Below are 16,989 nucleotides of genomic sequence, written 5' to 3' on the forward strand. Positions count from 1 at the left end.
GTTATTGAATCTCCAGCCTGTGTCAGGCACTGTTGCAGATGCTAAGGATAGAGCGTTGCACAAAGTCCTCTGTGAGCTTATGCTGAGTGTACGAGCAAGATGATATTAGGTAGTGACAAGTCCTATGAAGACAGTAAGGAAAGGGGAGAAAGGCAAGGTAAGGTGACCAGAGGAGGTGACACTTGAGCGGAACCTTCATTAAAATGACGGCATGAGTCATGAGTATTTGGGAGGAAAGCATTCTCCTGTGTAGTGCTAAGATCTTGAGGTGGGAATAAACTTGGCAGTATGGAGAAACCTCAAGGAAACCAGGGTACTGGAGCAGAGTGAGAGAGTGTGGTAGGAAAATAAAGTCACATAAGAACTTGTAGGGGTGGTAACTTGGAGTTTTATTCGAAATGTGTTGGGAGGCCATGAGTAGTTTTGAGCAGGAAGGTGACATGATCTTTGTTTTTAAATCAGAAACTGCTAGTATAGAGAATAGATCATAGCAGAAGTGGAAGCAGTTAGGAAGGTTCTATTTTTTACGGTTTTATTCAATACTAGGATATGATTGTTAACACCTCTGGTCCCGTGTGTAGTATTTTTTATTTATTTTTTAAAGATTTATTTATTTTAGAGAGAGAGAGCATGAGGTGGGGAGGGGCAGAAGGAGAGGGAGAGAGACAAATTTTAGCAGACTCTGTGCTCAACATGGAGCGCCACTTGGGGCTCAGTCTCTGAGAGATCAAGACCTGAGCCAAAACCAAGGGTTTGACCATTTAACTGACTGTGCCACCCATGTGTCCCCCCCCCATGTGTAATATTTAAATCACATGGGTTTAGGAGATTCATGTCTGTAAGCCTTGTGGTTATAATACATTAATATTTGTCGGAGGAAATGGGGGGGGAAAACCCAGCACCAAATCACATTATTTTAGAAAAAGTAACAAAAAGATTTAGACATTTGTTAGGAAAAATTTAAAATGAATAGCTTAGCTAAAAGAGAAAATACAACGGCACCTGGGTGGCTCAGTTGGTTAAGTGTCCAACTCTTGATTTTCGCTCAGGTCACTATCTCAGGGTTATGAGTTTGAGCCCCATGTGGGGCTCTGTGTTCTGCTCAGCTCAGCGTGGAGCCCGCTTGACATTCTCTCTCTCTCTCTCCCTCTGCACACCCCCCACCCCGTGCACATGTGGGCTCTCTCTCTTAAAAAAAAAAAAGAGAAAATACATTGAAGGTATTCTTAACACCCATATTGGAAGATCAGGGAGGAAGCATGTCATAGATTATCAGACACTGAAATAAAAGCCCTTTATGCCTAAAAAAACAAACCATATCTAGATGGCTGTAGTCTCTGCTTTGCTTATTCAGGAACTCCATTTTGTCAGTTTTCCCAGGAGTGATGCCCCAGAGGTGTCACAGGAATTTGTAAGACACTTGCTGGTAAGCCAAAATACCTGTATATTAATTTATAATGAAATATAGAACTATCAAATGAATCCAGATCAAATGAATCTCTCATCGAGTCAGAGTACAATGTCCCTGGACTGTGTGAGACAATTCTTTTCATGTACAGTGGACGCGGTCACAGATTATCTTACTTTCAAGAATTTGATGAGATTTAGGAGACACATCCATCTGATCATCAGTGGAAAGCATGCTAGAATTTGAATCAGGATACCCATGCTTTATTTCTGGCTCTCCAATTATGGTTGTGTGACCTTGTGCAAATTACTTAACTTTTCTGGGTCTTAGTTTTCTCATCTGTAGAAATGGAAGATACAAACATATTCTCTGTAGGGTTATTTTGAGGATTGGATGAAATATTATAAATGAAGTGCTGCTACAGTGTGTGGTGTGGATTAAGTACTCAATATTAGTTGAACCTGAATTCTATAGGAAGTTGCTCTCAGAAAGCTGCTCTATCCAAGACTATTGGAGAAATTGATAAACACTAAAATGCTATAGAAAATAAGATGCAGTGGCTACAAGATTTAATGCTGACAGTCTTCTAAGAGTACTTGCAACCCAGGAGGGTTTTTTCCTTAAAAACTCCAAATCATCAGTGATTTTCATTTCAGGGATTAATGGTACTAGTTGCATGAAATTCCAGGGTATTTACTTTACCTAGGGTGCTTCCTGCTCTGAAGGGAAGACTGTAAATGACAGGACAGGTTTAACCATTAGTCGGTTTCCACACCAGGAGTATCTGGAATGTACCACAAGCAGGCACTTTGTTCTCTTCCTGGCTGCATTCTTCAAAGAAGGTGTATCAAAGCTGAGCATGACTCCTGGGAATGGTTTAGTCATGAAGAGCAGGCCAGAAAAATTACCAGTGAGTGACTAAAGGAATGAATGGAAGACCATTGCTGTTCCCTCTCCCCAGAGCCCCGCACAAAAGGCAGCCATTTCATAGGCCACCGTGGAACTGCCTTCTGAGGTATTCCCACTCTCCTCGTCTTCCCCTCCAGGCTATCCATCTGTCCCAGGCCCCTCCTCTGAGCAGCACTTCTGTTTTTTTCTCCCACTCATATTAACCCACCTTCACCCCTTGGGGTAGAGCTTGAGGCTGGAAGGGGGAAGATGGGTTGGGGCCAAAACTGTCTGGGAATATAGGGGCTATCGCTGCGACATCATCCCTGGTTGCATGCCCAAGGAAATCACTAGGGTCACTACGCCCTTGAGATGACATCTGCCTGATTTATGCCCCTTTTGTGCCTTCGCCTTTTTTACTTTTCTATCAGTTTTTCATGACGAGTTTAAAGCCTCGATGTCATGTCCTTGCATTAGCAAACAAGGGTACAGTACAAGCCCTGCCTTGTGTGCCTCTTTAGTAAAAGTCAAAGTAAAGAGGAAATCTATACCAAAGAGCCTCGAGTTGCTGTTTATAGCTCCCAAAGGGTCGAGGGTAGATATTTCCACTAGTAAAGATTGTTGTCCCCGGCTGGAGTAAGACTTACTATCCTCAGCAGCTTCCAACATCCTGCAGATTGCAAAGACCAGGGTCAGCGCTGAGTGTCGCCCTCCTCGCTGGAACTACAACTCCCAGGATGCCCCGCGACCTGGGAGTGCGCACGCGCGTCCGTGGCGGAGGGGGAACCAGCCGCACCGACAGAGCCGTCGGGTTGGGGCAGCCGCGGGCGAGTGGATCGGGCAACTCCCAAGGAGGCAGACGCAGGCGGACGGGCGGGTGCTGGGAACCGAGGGACAGGCCGTTCCCTCCGGTCTGTGAAGAAGGTCGGCGGCCCCAGCGGGTGCCAGTCAGGTAAGCCCAGCCCGGTGCTTTCCAGGAAGTCCGTCTGCGGGCGCAGGCTGGGAGGCGCACCGGCCATGGTGGCTGAGGAGGGAGAGGTTGCTGCCTTCAGCCGCCGGCCCCGGTCTCCTAACTTACCGGTGTCTCTCGGGGAGCGGGGAGACGTTGGGGACTGCTTGGGGGAGGGGGCGAACGGGCCCGGGTGGGGGTCGTGGGGCGCGCTGGGCGTTGCCCGCGGTGGAGGCGCGCGAACCCTCGGTTGCTGATGAATCACTCGGGGGCCCGGCCTCCCCGGGTTCGGGACCGGCCCCTTCCCCTCCCGCCGGAGCCCACGCCTGCCGAAGCTGTACGAGCTCGCCTGCCTATCCGCCCCTTCCACTCCACCGAGGCGCAGCTGGGAGACGATCCCCTTAAGAAGGTTTTCTCCCCAAGACTCCTTCAAAGGCTTCTGCTAGTTGGAAGTTAGAAAGAGAGGGCGGTGGGGGGGAACCTTAGGTCACACCCTTTTGCGGGCGGGGAGAGGGGGATTAAAATCTGGCTTGTCTTGGATTTGCCGTTTTTGATCTATATCCTCTGCCTTAAAATAAATTCCTGGCTCCTGTGCAGCACAGCTGGATTCAGCTGTGAAGTTTGTGTGTTGATTTGCTTTGAGGACGGTGACTGGGTCGTTGTATTTTTGCTTATGAAGTTGGTGTGTTTCCTCTGCAAGCCTGCAATCTAATTACAAACAAATGGGAAACAGCACCTTTTTTTTCTCTTTTTTTTAATGTTTAGTTAAGAATCGCATTTCCAACTTGCCCTTGGCTTCTCTTAAAACCAAAAGTCATCTGGTAATGACCATTGCAGTAAAACTTATCCCAGGAGGTCATACTTGAACAGGAAATAAGCCTGTGGAGATAAAAGTTAGTTATGTCCGGTCTCCCTTGGTTTGTAACATTTTCATGCAGCTCATTTTTCTTTTTCTGAGAATCCTTCAGATTAATTTTTTGGCAGATTAGGTTGATTAATTGGCCTGTCAAAACAGTATATTAGGCTTAGAAAAATAGTTTAGTCCAGCCTCAGTTTTGCTAGTCTCTTCCTTCTAGTCCTTGGCATCTTTTACCCTACTGCTTCTTTAAGAGTTCCGAAGTCATTATATTTAAAATCCCCTTTCTAACTCATTTCTAGGAAGAAACAAAAAGAGAATTAAAATGTAAGACCCAGTATATTCTAACTCTGTAAGCTTGCTTACTTTCCATCTGGTGAGGATTTCTAGTTTGCTCATCTCTATTTTTTTTAAGTAATCTCTGCACCTCACCTGGGGCTCGAATTCACAACCCAGAGATCAAGAATCTCATGCTCTACCCAGCCAGCCAGGTGCCCAGAGTTTGTTATTAGTGACACCTGGGTGGCTCAGTCAGTTAAGTGTCTGCCTTCGGCTAAGGTCATGGTCCCTGGGTCCTGGGATGAGCCCCCATTCGGGCTCCCTTCTCAGCAGGGAGTCTGCGTCTCCCTCTGCCCCTCCCTCTGCTTATGCTTTCCCTTTCTTAAATCTTTTTTAAACAATTTAAAACAAATAAAATGAGGTTATTAGACCAGATGACCCCAAGATTATTCTAGCCCTAAATATCTCTGATTTTTAAAATTCACTATGTTATTCATTCAGGAAACATTGGCCACATTTGTCATTCTGAGACCTGTGGTAGGCCTGAAGGAACAAAAGTGATTTCCTGAGGATATTACTGTCCCAGTGCTTAATTTCTTTTAATCATATATATATTTTTTAAAGATTTTATTTATTTATTTTTACAGAGAGAGAGGCACAGCGAGAGAGGGCACACAAGCAGGGGGAGTGGGAGAGGGAGAAGCAGGCTTCCCGCTGAGCAGGGAGCCTGATGCGGGGCTCGATCCCAGGACCCTGGGACCGCGTCCTGAGCCGAAGGCAGACGCTTAACGACTGAGCCACCCAGGCGCCCCTCTTTTAATCATATTTTTGTGACTAATTCTAAAGTTTTGTGGTCTGTCCTCCAGGCCAAATTATTCTGCAGTTAATAACTTCACCTAAAGGTAAATACATATATAAAGTTAAATACGTGCAGGTCACATCCCATTACAATGATCAGTTTCATTCTAATCAGATTTTTCAAGTCTCAGCTACTGGCCTATTTAAATAAAACACAGGGTCAGTACAATAGAAAGGACTTGAAGGGTGTAGGGTCGTGCTTCTCAGACTTCAACATGCATAAATGTTGAAGAAGGTCCTTAGAATCTGCATGTCACATAAGGAATGCTGTAGTCTTTCACATTTTAAATATCAAGGGATAAGAGATGTTTGAAGGTGTTTATAATAACCGGTGCTGATTGCTGTGATATTAGATACATAGCAATGGCTTTTCCCAACTCTTAATTTTTAAAAACAGTCCTCTTCATTCCAACAAAAATAATTGCCTTCACAAGTTTTTTCTGTTCTTTCTCCTTTTTGTCTCCTCTCTCCTTCCTTTCTCCTTTCTCTTTGGTTTGTCCTCTCAGCTTTTTTCTCTCATCTTCTTCCACCTTCAACTGTTTTCATTCCCATTAATTCAGTAATTCACTAATTCAACACGTATGTGTTTTGCCGCATCCTGTACAGGGCACTATCTTAGGCTCATGGTGAATACAGATGTATAAAACATGGTTTTTGTCTGGGAGCTTACTCCCTCTTATATTAGGTAAGTGTGCTTGTTTATAGTTCAGAGCACTACTGTAAGAGCCATGTGTAGGGAATAAAAGCCTGCGGTAGGTATTCAGAAGGAGAGAGCTTTTACAGTTGTGGAGGTGCGAAACAATGGAATCATCCTTTTTTCCACTCACTGGTCATCACTGTCTTCCCCACCCCACCCCCGGCCCCCCAGGCTATACTCTCTATACTGTTTTGAGTATGTGACAAATCTACATAGAATATAGTACAATTTTGTAAATTTATTTATTTGGAACCTGGGGTGAGCTGGCTATATGAAAATCAATTAGCAATATCATAGGGAGAGTGAGAGGCTGTGGGGATAAAAACATACCTGGGGTGGAGACCAAAAGAGGGAGAGGAAAAGATGAAGGAAAGAAAGACAAAAAGAAGACCTAGTAAAACAGAAGAAAAGGGCTCCATGGGTTTTCAGATGTCAGTCTGATGTACTAATATATATTACTAATGTAATAAGTCTTGTTATTTAGGCTGTGTTATTTTTTAAAGATCCAGTTAGCTGGCAAACTGTTCATCCTGCTTTTCAATTGTTCTTAAATTTAAATATGTATGGGCTCTGTCTTAATTTAAATAGTTGAGGAGGGCATTATTTTCTAGGCTGTCATAGTGGCTAAAGCATTATTGTTCTCCTGTCAGTGACTTTCTTTGAAGACATTTGATTTATATGTCTTATTCTCATTTTTTAAAAAAAAATATGTTATTCTTTTAAGTAATTTCTACACCCAGTGGGGGGCCTGAACCTACAACCCTGAGATCAAGAGTCATGCTCCACCCATTGAGCCAGCCAGGTATCCCCACATATTCTCATTTTTATAGCAGATCCACACAACTATAAATCACAACTATAAAATCATATTGAGAGGAAAAGGCTATAGAGAACAGAAAAGTCTACTGGACTTCTGACAGTCCATTAGGTACATATTGAAATTGTGAAGAATCAAACTAGATTTGCTATTTATGAAAAATTAAACATGAACACATATTCTAATATCTATGTAATCCATTAGGTTATTTGCGGTAATGAAGGAATAGAGATGTGAATAATTCAGTGGCAAATAATGAAAGTGTAGGTGTCTATTATGTCATATTCTAGAATTTCATTTGAAACAAAATGATTAACATCTTTTTTTTTTAAATTTGCAATTTCCTTTTTTTTTTAAGATTTTATTTATTTGACAGAGATAGAGAGCACAAGTAGGCAGAGCAGCATGAAGAGGGAGAGGGAGAAGCAGGCTCCTGGCTAAGCAGTAGAGCCTGATGCGGGGCTTGATCCCAGGACCCTGGGATCATGACCTGAGCCGAAGGCAACCGCTTAAGTGACTGAGCCATCCAGGCACCCCCTGATTAACATATCTTGAAGCAAAGTGCTACTTTGTATTTTTATTGAGGTATAATTAATATTCAATAAACACATGTTAAATGTACAGTTCAAGGAGATCTAACAACTTTATACACTGTAACTTCTACCAAAATAAGATCAAAAACATTTTTATCACCGTAAAAAGTTCCTTCATGCCTCTTTCTAGTTATTTCCTCACCCACTCTCCTCCACTGGAGGCAACCACTTTCAGCTCCGTATTTCTGACACCATAGATTTGTTTTGCCTAGTCTTGGACTTTACATAAATGGAGTCATACAGTAGTATATGCTTTTTTTGTGTCTGGCTTCTTTCATGTAATATAATGTCTTTGAGATCTGTGTTATATCAGTGGTTGGTACTTTTTTTTTTAAAAAAAAGATTTTATTAGAGAGAGGGCATAAGCAGGGGGAGGGGCAGAGGGAGAGGGACAAGCAGACTCAGCGCAGGGCTTGGCAGGGGGCTCAAGGCTCAGCGGGAGGTTGGGGGGGGGCTCGATCCCAGGACCCTGACTGAGATCATGACCTGAGTCAAAGTCAGATGCTTAACAGACTGAGACACCCAGGCGCCCCAGTTGGTACATTTTTATTGAGGAATAGTATTCCATTGAATGAATATAGCCTAATTTCTTTATCTGTTTTTATCTGTTTTATTTTTGATGGATGTTTGCGTTTTTTCCAGGATTGGGTTATTAGAAATAAAGTTGCTATGAACATTTCCTTTACAAGTCTCTTGTGGGTAGATGTTTTCATTTTTCTTGATAAATACCTAGGAGTGGAATTACTGAGTCATAGGATAGATGTATGTTTAACTTTATTAAAAAACTGCCACACAGTTCTCCAAAGTGGTTTATATGAGTTCCAGTTGCTTCACATTTTTAATGTTGCTGAATTTTAGTGTTGTCTTTTTTATTTTAGCCACATTAGAAGCTGTAAAATGGTACCTCATTATGGTTTTAATTTGTATTTTTTTTTCTAAGATTTTATTTGTCAGAGAAAGAGAGAGAGAGCATGTGCCAGCACAAGCAGAGGGAGAGGGAGAAGCAGGCTCCCCACCAAGCTAGGAGCCCGATGTGGCACTCCATCCCAGGACCCTGGGATCATGACCTGAGCCGAAGGCAGACGCTTAACGACTGAGCCACCCGGGTGTTCCTTAATTTGTATTTTTTTGACAATTAAGGATGTTGAAAGTTTTCCTGTGTAGTAATTGGCTTTTGTAAAGTATCTGTTAAAGTTTTTGCCTATTTTTTCACTGGGTGGTTCATCTTTTCATTGTTGTTTGTAGGAGTTCTTTATATATTTGTGAGTACAAGTCCTTTTCAGATACACAATATTTTTTACCCAGCCTGTGGCTTTTCTATTTATTTTCTTGATGATCTTGTGGTGAGCAGAAATTTTTAATTTTTATCAAGTCCATTTTACCAGTTTTTAACCTTATGGTTAGTGTTTTTTGTGCCTATCGCCAGGGTTGCAAAGATATTTTCCGTTTCTTTCCCAAAGCATTCTTGTTCTAGGTTTTACATTTAGCTCTGTGATCCATCTCAAATTAATTTTTCTGTTAGGATGGGAGATAGGAGTTAGGTTCATTTTCCCTCTATACAGATATCTAGTTGTTCCAGCAACGTAGCTAAAAAAATTTTGCCTTTCTCTGTTAGATGGACTTGGTATTTTAATTGAAAATCAATAGAGCTATTTTTTTATTCTCATTGTGCTTTTATTTTCAGTTTCTTAAGCATGGGCCCTGTATCTTTAAAAACAAAAGGAAAATACAAAAAACTTTTATGCACTTCTTCCAGACTGCAGCTACCCTGAGATTGATCCAGGGCTGGTTACCTTATATTTTCTGATGTGGGAATGCCAATAATAAATTTGAATTTGAATGGCTTTCCTGTGGGTTGAGGTAATGGAGGCAACCTCAGTTTCAGTAGCAGTTGCATCCTGCCCATAAGCCAGGCTGATACTGGGGAGATAGAAGATTCAAGCCCAGAGAGATCACCTAGGACTCTCTTAGAGCAAACTGTAGAGAGCTTAATATTTTCTTGTTTATTGATTTGGTGAAAATAAATATAAGTGTATATAATCCATGTATTTTAGTTTCCATCTTTCTACTACACTACAGTCCAGTCCTGTCCTTTGTGCCACACAATTCCTGAATTTGTCTTGGAACAATTTCTAAGGAGGCGTGTTGGTTATTTTTTCTCCCAGATTTTATTGACTGATAACACAATACAGTATTATTTTTTATTTATTTTATTTATTTATTTTTTTAATTTAAAGATTTTTATTTATTCATTCATGAAAGACAGAGAGAGAAGCAGAGGGAGAAGCAGGCTCCCAAGGAGCAGGGAGCCCGATGCGGGACTCGATCCCAGGACCCTGGGATCACGACCTGAGCCGAAGGCAGACGCTTAACCATCTGAGCCACCCAGGCGTCCTACAGTATTATTATTATTATTATTATTATTTTTAAAGGATACAGTATTATTTTTTAAAGGGTGTCACCTCAACTGTGAGGTAGGAAAGATGTTGGGATTTGGAGCCAGTGGCCAAGAAAGAATTCTTGAGACATCTTTGGTGCAAAAATATAGTTTTATTAAAGCACGGGGACAGAACTTGTAGGCAGAAGGAGCTGTACTGGGGTCGTGAGGAGTGGCCCATTATATACTTTCAGGTTGGGAGGGGGTTAGGGATAGCCTAAGTCTCTAAGGAATTTTGGAAGCAAGGTTTCCAGGACCTTGATGGGGCTAGCTATTGTTGGGAAAAGTCATTTATTACTGTTTAATAAACCTTAGTCATGAGACCCTTCAGATTTATATCAGTGGGTTATATGCTTGGGGGATAACTGCCAACATATATCTTGGGGGTTAGAGATAAAGGAAGTTTCCAAAGGAACTTTCATACCCTAATATAGACCCATAGGATTCTGGGGGGTCGGGCTAAGATGCCTTTTGCCCCTAGCAAAGCATTAACATCCAGGCAGCTGAGTTCCTAGAGGAATGTCACTCTGCCTGTCTCAGGCACTTGTCGATGGGCTGCAAGCAGTAAGGAAATTTAGTTTTTCCTTTGCCTTTGTTTCCCACACCAAACTGTGTGGGTTATGGTGTACCTGTTCTTTTCTGTTCAGTCACGGAGCAATAGTCAGTAAACACTGTCTCCCACATGTGTGTCATCCTTGTTAGTAAAGCCAAAGCTGGAAACAGAGAAAAGACCAGTTAGGGGACTTATTAGTGGGAAATCTTGAATCCAAAGCTTAAGTAAAGAAGCAAAGTTAATAGTTTCAAAGACAGGTTACCTTTCTATGGAAATACAGGACTGCTCTGGTTTCCTTATTTTCTCTCTTTAATATGTAACAGCTTTATTGAAATTCACACACCATCCAATTCGCCCATTGAAAGAGTACCAGTAAGTGAATTTTAGTATATTCAGAGAGTTGAGCAACTATCATCACAATCCATTTTAGAACATTTTCATCACGCCAAAAAAAGAAGCCCCTTACCCATTAGCAGTTGCTGCCGGTTTTCCCCAGCCTCTCCCATCCCCCACACCCCAGACAGCCATTAATCTGCTTTCTGTCTCTATGGGTTTGCCTATGCTGGACATTTCAGCAAAATGGAATCATACAGTATATAGTCTTTTGTGGCTGGTTTCTTTTGGCCTTATACCCTTAATAGTTTGAGAATCATTGAAATACAGACAAGCAACTTTCCTTCACAGATGTGCACACTTCTTGACCTGTAAAGATATACACTCCCTCAGGTACATATGCTCAAACACCTACACCTACTCACTAAAGAACACAAACACACCAAGACAAACTTGCGAACTAAGGTACCTGATGCATAGAGATAACCCTTTACAAATAAACAGTTTCCTATCAGAGCATATCTAAGCACTAATATCATTACAGGTACATGCAAGTGAATACAGTTCCTGAAGTCGGTGAGAAAAAATGGATGAAAACATGGCAAGCTGGGAGAAAATGAGGGCTCAGGACAGGAATGAAGGAGAGTGTGATGGCAGGTTGAATTTATTTCACGTGTATTCTCTGGGTGTTTAAGAAACTTCCTAGAGCTTTTAGTTGTTTTAACCAGAAGCAACAGTCTGACATTTATATATTATTTAATATGTATATAGGCATGTAGGTAAGAGTCTTGGAGTTCCTGAGCCTATTGCATAGCAGTCCCTTTGAGCAGGAGGTTATTGTTGTTATGAGGTAAGGGATTTCTATATGGAAAACTATAACTAACAAAATATTTTGGTTCCCTGGGTGTGGTGGTATCTTTTGAGTGAAGAGTCATTATGGAATATTTCTTTGATATGTATACAGTGAAAAGAGAGGAGGCCCCTCAAATGTATACATTATAAGTCTGGTGTCTATTCAGGCAGCCCTTACCCTAGGGCAGGTATGGCAAAATTTGAAATAACCCCAAGATTTATTTTTGTTCATGGTGAGTGATTATTAACCCAAGTTAGTATTCTTAAAGAACTCTTTCTTTGTTTCCTCTTTAATATTGCCACTGGAGTGTTATACCTGCTTAGTGAGAGTATGGGAGTAGGTGGGAGTGGGATGGTGGTGGGGCAGAATGCTTAATTAAATTGGCAAATATCAATAAACATGTGATTATTTGAAAGTCAAACACATTTTCACTTCTTTTTTTTTTTTTTTTAAAGATTTTATTTATTTATTTGAGAGAGAGAGACTGAGAGAGAGAGAGCATGAAAGGGGGGAGGGTCGGAGGGAGAAGCAGACTCCCTGCCGAGCAGGGAGCCCGATGCGGGACTCGATCCAGGGACTCCAGGATCATGACCTGAGCCGAAGGCAGTCGCTTAACCAACTGAGCCACCCAGGCGCCCCCACATTTTCACTTCTGCAAGGCCTTGTTAGTCATCAGCACACCCTTTACACCTGCCTTTGCTTTTGCCACTTTGTTTGAGCCCCCATTATTACTCCTCTTTGTCAATCTTTTTTTTAATTCAATGAACATATGGTGTATTATTAGTTTCAGAGGTAGAGTTTAGTGATTCATCAGTTGCATTTAACACCCAGTGCTCATAACCTCAAGTGCCCTCCTTAATGCCCATCACCCAGTTACCCTATCCCCCGCACCTCCCCTCCAACAGCCCTCAGTTTGTTCTCTATAGTTAAGAATCTCTTATGGTTTGTCTCTGATTTTGTTTTGTTTTATTTTTCCCCTCCCTTCCCTTATGATCCTGTTTTGTTTCTTAAACTCCGCATATGAGTGAAATCATATGATAATTGTCTTTCTCTGATTAACTTATTTTGCTTAGCATAGTTCCATCCATGATGTTGTTGCAAATGGTAAGATTTCTCTTTTTTTTTTTTTGATGGCTGAGTAATATCCCGTTTGTGTGTGTGTGTGTGTGTGTTTATCTGTTCAACTGTCGATGGATATCTGGGCTCTTTCCATAGTTTGGCTAGTCAAACAATCTTTCTACTCTCCTAAGACATGGTACTGCATCCCAGGTGAACTCCTGGGTATAGTTTGCTCTCCAGAGAGTAGTGCTTGTCACTGCATTCAGCTCCTTAGCCTTCCCTCTTTTCTTTCTGTCTTTTCCCACTGCCATATCATCTTTTCTTTTTGTCTTTTCCCACTGCCAAAACCTTAGTTCTGACTTAACTCCTTTTGAGTAGGATACCAGGGAAGCCTCTTCAAAGAAATGTTGTTTGAACTGTCCCTGAAAGATGTGAAAGGATTTGAACATGAGAAAAGGGGAAAAGGGATAAGAAACAGTGTGATCAGAGGGTTGGAGGCAGAAAAGCAAGGAACTGTACTACTTTGGCCAGAATACAGGGTGCGTGAATATCACTCCTTCCCTTTTACTTTTCTTCCTCTCCTTTTGCTGGCTCCACTCCCATTTCTTCCCCACCCCTAGCATGTACTTTGATCTCTTTGCTTAGTATAGTACTTCTCCTCCTCTCTATGTAGCTAAATCTGTCCTCCCTTGACCACCCACAGTGATCTCTGAACTTTTGTAGCACTATTTACCAGTCCCATTCTTTTATCAGTTAATTTTATTTTGCTTTGATTTTTTTTTTAAAATAGCTTTATGTACATGTCTCATTTTCCCAAATAGAGTGTATTAGCCAAGGTTCTTAGGTCTCGGGGAACACGACCCACTTAAGCTAGCCTTCCAGAAGGTATGGTGGCAGGGCTGGGAATTGTAGTGGATTGTTGTTAAGACAGCTGAGCTCCTTTACAGCTGGGTTCTCAGCCGGACCCAGAGCAGGCACTTGGAAAGCCCCTGTACTCCCCCCTCTGCCTGCAGCTTGCATGGACTTTCTTCAGCTTCCTTTTGTGCCTCTGCTCCATTGTAGGACAGTAATTTGGATTTTTAAGACTGTGCATTACAATATTTACCTGTCTTGATTACTGAGGTTTTTCTGGCGTCCTCTTAAATCAAGGCACGTGCCTTTCTTCCTCACCCTTGCCCCAGCCCTGCTTCATTGTCTCCTTTTTGGACTGGCTTTCTCTTGGCTTTTGCTTTCCCCTTAGCTTTAGCATAAATGTGACTTAAACTTGGTGTGATGCTGCCCCCAGACCCGATGACATGTGATCTCTCAATTTAGGTTTTGTTTCCCAGCTTTCCATATTCCTGGTGAAGAATTGATCTCTCCTGCTTGGGGTAGGGATATCCCTTGTACCAAGTATCTGTGAGGGAGGGGGCATTGATGGTTGCTTAGGCTGTGTACTGAACAGGGCCTGGGGTAAGGCTGGGCCCAGACAAGGGGGCTTAGGGTTGGTCATCTCCAAACATGCTTATTTTGGTACCTGTGGGCAGAGGAAAATGACTGTGCCTTTACTTTTTTGTATCTGCACTGCATCTAGCAGATTAACAGCTAAAAAGTAGGTGTGTCTCTTATTTAGTATCTGTTTATTACCATGACTCTCTGACCTTTTGACCATTAGAATTAACCTTGGAGATAACAGACTAATCAGAGCAATATTTATAATATTTAACATAAATTACTAAAATTTGTTTTATCATTTGAATGATTTATAATTTTAGAATAAATTAACTGTTTTTTACTTTTTAAAATTAACTATTTTTTAAACATTTTTGAAATTTATTTCCTAGTTCAGAAAGAAAAGGGAAATAGAGTGTTGATAATCAATCTAATAAAAAGTGATAATAGGATTGACTCTGACCCCTGGCCCAGTTAGGTTATGGTTAAATCAGGTACTCCCATCATTGATCTCAAAGCTTACTGATCCCCCCTTATTTTATTATACACTTATTTAGTTGCAGGCTATTATACACTATTATGTTGCAGGCACTATGATGGTATAATATAAACAATAATATAAAATAATATCTAAAATAATATAAAAGTAAGTGCCTGTCTTCAAAGTGCTCACAGCCTATGGAGGAAACAGATATTACACAACTGATTATAATATGGTGAGATAAATTTTGATAGAACTGTGGACAAGGTGGTGACTTGGTACCTCTCTTCTACTATTTTCTTTGTATACATCCATCTCTCATTTTTATGTATTCGTTTTTAGTCTTCATCTCTCTTACCCAATCTCTGCAATTAACTGTGTTATATGGATCACAGCATAGTAATATCCCATTTACCTAATATGAACTAATGAAGAATTCCTTAAAAATGAACTTCGAGAATAATTAATAATGACTTTATTAGCTAACATTTAGTGAACACTTGCTGTGTGTCAACTATTCTAAGTGATTTATATGTAGTAATTCATCCAGTGAATTAGTATATCAGCCCCATGAGATAGGTACTATTATTATTTTTGTTTTACAGATGAGAAAACAGAGGGACAAAAGATAGTTCACTATATTGTCCAAGGTTACAAATTGAAATCTTTGTGGGAAAATTGAAATCTTTTAAAAATCTATTTTAAATGTCATTTTTTGTAAAAATGTATTATAAAGTTTTTCCTGATTTTTTTTAAACATTTTATTTATTTATTTTGACAGAGAGACACAGCGAAAGAGGGAACACAAGCAGGGGGAGTGGGAGAGGGAGAAGCAGGCTCCCCGCTGAGCAGAGAGCCCAATGCGGGGCTGGAGCCCAATGCGGGGCTCGATCCTAGGACCCTGGGATCATGACCTGAGCCAAAGGCAGACGTTTAACGACTGAGCCACCCAGGCACCCCAAGTTTTTCCTGATCTTCTTTCTTCTTCTTTTTCATCATGATAAGTGTACTATTCCCATCATCCATTTCAACCCATCTCCCCCACCCACAACCCCTCTGGTAACCATCTGTTACCACCAGCATCTTAGAATACAAACCCCACCTGGGAGATTTAATCGTTGCAAATGGCAAGATTTCATTCTTTTTTGTGGCTTAATAATATTCCATTGTATACCACATCTTCTTTATCCATTCATCTGTTGATGGACACTTGGACTGCTTCCATATCAGTATTTCTGTATCCTTTGGGTAAATACCTAGTAGTGCAATTGCTGAGTTGTAGGGTAGTTCTATTTTTAATTTTTAAGGAACCTCCATAGTGTTTTCCACTGTGGCTGCACCAGTTTGCATTCCCACCAACAGTGCAGGAGGGTTCTTGTTTCTCTACATCCTCACCAACACTTGCTGTTTCTTGTGCTTTTTTATTTTGGCCATTCTGACAGGTGTGAGGTGATAGCTCATTGTAGTTTTAATTTGCATTTCCCTGATGATGAGTGATGTTGAGCATCTTTTCATGTGTCGGCCATATGTATGTCTTCTTTGGAGAAATGTCCATTCATGTTCTTCTGCCCATTTTTAAATTGGATTATTTGTTAAATTTGGGTGTTGAGTTGTATTAGTTCCTTATATATTTTGGGTACTAACCCTTTATTGAATATATCTTTTGCAAGTACCTTCTTCTATTCAGTAGGTTGCCTTTCAGTTTTGTTGATTGTTTCCTTTGCTGTGCAGAAGCTTTTTATTTTGATGTAGCCCCGATAGTTTATTTTTGCTTTTGTTTCCCTTGTCTCTGGAGACATGTCTAGAAAAGTGTTGCTACAGCCCATGTCAAAGAAATTACTTCCTGTGCTCTCTTCAAGGGTTTTAATAGTTTCAGGTCTCACATTTAGGTCTTTAACCCATTTTGAGTTTATTTTTGTGTATGTGAAAGAAAGTAGTCCAGTGTCATTTTTTTGCATGTAGCTGTCCGATATTCCCAACACCATTTGTTGATGACTGATCTTAAATGGGATCCTTCAAACTTAATTTAACCAAGATGATTTGGAGGATATAAAGTTTAGAATACATTGTGTGTAATTGACTTGCCTTCTGAGGTTGTTGACGTTTATAGGCTGTTGGCAATTGCATTAAATTGTTCCACACTTTTGTGTTTTAGTTATTTTATAGTTTGTCCTTCTCTTTTGCCTCCAGCTGTGGCTTCTTGTTGCCAGTTGCTGTCACTTCAGTAATTTTCTGTTAATGTGTAGTGTGTTGTAACATAAAAGTAAAACCATGGTAGAAAGTGAGTATTTTATAGAGGCGGGGTGATGTAGTGTGAAAAGCATGGATTTTGGGGTCAGGTTCAAATCTCACATCCACTGTTGAGAAAGAAGTTATATATCCTTGGGCAGGCACTTTATTGTCTGAGCCTCAGTTTCTTCATTTATGAAATGGGGATAGTAATATTTTGCAGAATTAATTTGAGGAGATGTATGTGGTAAAGTACCTGGCATATAAT

General features: G+C 41.0%; 1 protein-coding gene across 1 annotated transcript in view; it reads left to right on the forward strand.

Annotated features, from left to right (window-relative positions):
* The first annotated feature begins 3,125 nt into the window (after positions 1-3,125).
* TMOD3 (tropomodulin 3) overlaps positions 3,126-16,989 on the forward strand; it is a 75,978-nt gene continuing 62,114 nt past the window's right edge. Inside the window, exon 1 of the mRNA XM_044918151.1 lies at positions 3,126-3,248. The gene's annotated coding sequence lies outside the window, so the exon portion shown is untranslated. The remainder of the gene's footprint in view (positions 3,249-16,989) is intronic.

Source organism: Neomonachus schauinslandi, chromosome 9, assembly GCF_002201575.2.
Source record: "Neomonachus schauinslandi chromosome 9, ASM220157v2, whole genome shotgun sequence".
NCBI lineage: Eukaryota > Metazoa > Chordata > Mammalia > Carnivora > Phocidae > Neomonachus > Neomonachus schauinslandi.